Raw genomic sequence first — 5,089 nt, 5'->3', positions numbered from 1 at the left:
ACTTGTCTAAAGTTCCACCTTAAAAAGTGGATTTATGGGCACATGAATCAACTCTTTCTCTGGGGTCCAGTGACCGGAGGAGCCAAAAAGGGTCCAGTATGGCTTCTCAAACATGCAATAAAACTCATATTTATGATAGCCAGATATGAACTGTGGGTGGAGCTCAGCAATATAGCACTTGTTTTAGCATATGAAAGGCCTTCGGTTTGAGCCCTATCAGCACATGCACACACAAACATAGACACACACACAAACATGGACACATCACATGCAACAGTCAGGTGTACAGATGCACTTCCCACCTTTTGTCTCTTCAGCTTCTGTTGCAACCAGTTTTAGAGCAAAAGAACATATGGGTCCACAGTGGGTCAGTGAACTCCATAAGGTCCTGTGGCTAGTCTATGATTGACAGGAGAGTTGTCCCAATGCTGCTATTTTCTTACCACCCCCTCAAGCAGGAATATGATATGTGATTATGAAATGTTATATTTGCCGGGCGGTGGTGGCGCACGCCTTTAATCCCAGCACTCGGGAGGCAGAGCCAGGCGGATCTCTGTGAGTTCGAGGCCAGCCTGGTCTCCAAAGCGAGTTCCAGGAAAGGCGCAAAGCTACACAGAGAAACCCTGTCTCGAAAAACCAAAAAAAAAAAAAAAAAAAAAAAAAAAAAAAAAAAAAAAAAAAAAGAAATGTTATATTTCATGTGAATCCACAAAATCTTCAAAAACTTAAAGGTAGGACATTTCAAACTTCTTTTTTCCAGTTTGTTTGGCCCGGTATCTCATGTAGTCCAGGCTGCTCTGAACTCATTGCAAGGACAAGCCAAGGGTGGGTCGAAACTCCTGAATGATTCCCCTGCTTTCACCTCCCAAGTGCTAGGGTTAAAGACACGTGCCACTCTGTCTGGCCAAACTCACTCTATGAGGCCGGCATTGCCATGATATAAATGTCAAAGAGGCTTCAAAACAGAAAATTGTAGACCAACATCTTCAGTGAACGTTTGCAAAAACCAGGGGTCTGGAGAGAGGGCTCGGTGGTTAAGAACGCTTGCTATGCCAACATGAGAGCCAGAGTTTTGGATCCCAGCACCAATATATCAGCCATGCTACCTGGGGTGGGGGCGGGGAAGGCAGAGGCAGGAAAGTCCCTGGAACTTGTTAACTACTGCCCTACCTGAAGATGGGTGTGTGTGTGTGTCGGGGGGATCTTCAACAAAGTATTAGTGAGCCATCTGGCCATGATAACTTGTGATCCCAGCACCCGAAAGGCAGAAGCAGGAAGATGATTGCCGTTTCAAATCGTCAAATTAAAAAGAATCGCAAACCAAATTCAATAGCATATTAAAGGAACCATACAGCACAACTGAATTGAATTTATCCAAAGATTACAATGGTAGCTCATCATATGAAAACTGAAAACTGTGATACACTGCAATGGCGAATTTTTATTATCAACTTGACGGGGTTTAAAATCACCATGGAGCTGAACTTTGGGGGTGAATTACTGGGGCCTGCCGGGAGCAAGACTTCTAAAAGGCAAATAAGTCTGGAAGGCGGTGCTCCAAGGCCATTTTTGCTGGCTGTAAGTGAGGTCTCCAGAACCAGAGAGAGCACACAGCTCTTCTTAAAATTGAACGCATTTATGCCCGAGATGAAACTGAATTCTACTTGGGCAAGAGATGTGCTCATGTGTACAAAGCGAAAGACAACCCAGTGACTTCTGGAGGCAAGCCAAACAAAGCCAGAGAGATCTGGGGAAAGGTAATTTGGGAAGCAGTGGTGTGCTTCATGCCCAATTCCGAAGCAGCCTTCCTGCAAAGGCCATTGGGCACAGAATCTGTGTGATGCTGTACCCTTCCTGGAGTTAAAACTAAGGAACAAATAAATAAATAAAAGTGGATCTGTAAAAACAAAGAACAAAACAAAAATAGTAACAACAAAGACCCAAACCGTGGAGACATTATTAGCCGTGCCTGTGAAGGTGTTTCTAGGAAAGTTTAGCTGAGGAGGAGTGAACCATTTAAAATGTGGGAGGCTTAGGGTTCTGGACTCAGTGGGGATGAAGAAGCCAGCTGAGCATCAGCATCCATCCCTGCTTCTTCACTGGACAGGCGATCCGATTGGTCACCCCCGGCCATGGCAGTCCCACCTTTCCCGTGACTATAGACTGCATACTCTAGCTAAAACAAACCTTTCTCCCTTAAGTTGCTTCTCTCCAGGCCTTTGGTCACACATTCAGCAAACAAAGGCTAGAAAGTATGTGATCATCTCAATCCAAACGGAAAAAGCACTGGACAAAATTCAATACCCCTTTAAGATAAGCGACACTGAACACAGATACACTGACCAAAATACAGGCCAAGTGTGACAAGCCCATTACTAAGAAACTCAGTGGTGAGAGAAATTAAAGTATTTCTTTTCTCTAACAGAAACAAGATGAGAATGGCTACTCCTACCAGAAGTGCTGGCAGTTCTAGCCAGAGCAATTAGGCAAGAAAAATAAATTAAGAACACCCAGACCAGAAAGGAAGAGGCAAATCATATCATCTCTGCTTGCAGATAATATGAACTTTTGGTTTTGAGACAGGGTCTCTTGTAGCCCAGCCTGGCCTCAAACATGCTAGCTATGTAGTTCCACGTTCTGAGGACCGGGGTTACAGACACGTGCCAGTTCACATGGTGCTGGGGATTCAACCCAGGATCTTGGGCACACATTCTACCAACTGACCTGTGTCTTCAGCCCCAGATGAAAAGATTTTATGTATGGTAAGTCCTAAAGATGGCACCAAAAAAAAAAAAAAAAATCCCTACTAAATCTGATAAGTGAGTTCAGTAAACTTGGAAGACAGAAAATGAATGCATAACAACCAGTTGTTTTCCTAGATAGCAACAACGGAGTGTCTTAAAAAGAAGTTAAGAAAACAATCCTATTAGCAGTAGCATCAAAGATCAATAGAATACTTGGGAATTGATCGTGAGGTGAAAGACTTATACACTAAGAAGGGTAGAACAAAGAAAGAATTGAGGCACACACACACACACACACACACACACACACACACACACACACACACCAAAAAAGGAGAAAAACGAAGAAACATGTTATGTTCACTGATTGCAAGGCTTTATTATTGTCAAAATATTTAGATGACCCTAAGCTTTTCAGCCATTCAGTGCTATCCCTACCAAACCAGAAATAAAGCTCTTGCTATCTAGCCTAGATGCAATTCTCTTCTTGGGGGCTGCAGACATGGTTCAGCAGCACACAGCATTGGCTGCTCTTCCAGAGGACCTAGTTTTGATCCCCAGCACCCACAGGGTGGCTCCCAACCACCATAACTTTAGTTCTAGAAGATCTACGCCCTCTTCTAGCATCAGCTGGCACTGCGTGAAGGTGGTCACAGGCATCTCTCATGCAAAACACTCATTCAGATAAAATACAAATAAATCTTGCTACTGTAAATTACTGAGCAAAGCTGGAAACAAGCGCAATATTTGTTAATGAGGTCTCGTCATGCAGTGGAACACCATTTCAAAGAGAATGGGAATGGATTCCAGTTGAGTGTGGTGGTGTACTTTATAACCCCAGCCATTCAAGAGGCTCAGGTGGGAGGATCATTTGAGCTCAGGAGCTTGAGGTCAGATGGATAACACAATGAGACCCCAGAAGCTTAAGTTAAACCCTCTAAACATCAGGGATGTATCTCAGTGATAGAGCATGCATAGGATCCTGAGTTTGAGAACCAGTATCTCCAATAAACTAACTGAATAAAACTTACAAAGTAAATCCTGCCATCTCCAAGAATATAGAGGATTGTGCTAAGTGAACAAATACTGAATGATTATGATTCTGTTAAGTATCTAAAATAAGCTCTTCAAAGCAGAGAGTGAAATGGTAGTTGCCAGAGGCCTGGAGGGGCATGTGGGCAGTTGTTGCTCTGTGAGTGTGAAGTTTCAGTCTTAAGTTCTGGAGATTTGGTATATAATATAGTGCCCATAGTCGACAATACAAAACTGCCCTTTAAAATTATTAAGCAGCTAGGTATGGTGGTGCATGCCTTTAAGTCCACCACTTAGGAGGCAGAGGCAGGCAGAGCTCTGCAATTTCAAGGCCAGCCTGATCTACATGGTAAGTTCTAGGATAGCCAAGGGCTATGTAGAGACTTTGTCTCAACACACACACACACACACACACACACACACACACACACACACACACACAACTTATTAAAGCCAGGCATGATGCATGATGCTGTGCATTGTAACCCCCAGAATTCAGGAGGTGGGAGGAGCAGGTTCAGGAGTTTAAGGCCAATCTTGGCTCTACAGGAGTTTGAGGCCAGCCTGGGCTACATGAGACCCTGACTCAAAGAAACTGCCAAGAAGTGGGAGATGTAGTTAAGTTAGTGAAGTGTTTGTTTATAGCATGTATAAAGCCCTGGGTTTGATCCCCAGTGCCATATAAACTGGGCCTAGTGGCACATACCTATACTCCCCACTCTTGAGAGGTAGAGGCAGAGTTCAAAGATCATCCTTGGCTATATAGCAAGTTCCAGGCCAGCCTGGGAAACACTAGACCCTGTCTCAACACACACAGAAAGAAAGAAAGAAAGAAAGAAAGAAAGAAAGAAAGAAAGAAAGAAAGAAAGAAAGAAAGAAAGAAAGAAAGGAAGGAAGGAAGGAAGGAAGGAAGGAAGGAAGAAAAAGAGGGAGCAGAAGGAAGGAAGAAAATCTTCAATTTTTTTTCTATCACTTGGCACTTCCCAGCTTGAAGAGGAGAGCCAAATTGCCCTCCACCCAAGGATGACAAGCCTTCTCATTTTTAGTTTGGCTTCTAAGTATGGCCATCACCTGATAGTAACTTATTTTTGCTTCCTGTGAGTCAGAGAGGAAAAAGCCCGGTCTCCAAGCCACCAGTACAACTTTTAAACAAACGGCCCATAATGAGTAGTTTTGGTAAAGTAACAGCTGTTGCTTACCTAGTTATAATATGTGAAGGCTCTCTAATTTGTCCAGTGCTCCATATTAATAAAGCACATGTCCTATCATTTCTGAAGAGTCATGAAGAATGCTTGCTCAGATGCACAGTGAAC

General features: G+C 43.4%; 1 pseudogene; it reads left to right on the top strand.

The window, feature by feature from the left end:
* The first annotated feature begins 1,057 nt into the window (after positions 1 to 1,057).
* On the top strand, positions 1,058 to 1,864 carry LOC128097021 (60S ribosomal protein L35a-like; annotated as a pseudogene).
* The last annotated feature ends 3,225 nt before the right edge of the window (positions 1,865 to 5,089 follow it).

Source organism: Peromyscus californicus, unplaced genomic scaffold (genome assembly GCF_007827085.1).
Source record: "Peromyscus californicus insignis strain IS unplaced genomic scaffold, ASM782708v3 Scaffold_5__1_contigs__length_169319896, whole genome shotgun sequence".
NCBI lineage: Eukaryota > Metazoa > Chordata > Mammalia > Rodentia > Cricetidae > Peromyscus > Peromyscus californicus.
The sequence above is the reverse complement of the archived record's forward strand: the minus strand, read 5'-3'. Positions and strand labels throughout refer to the sequence as shown.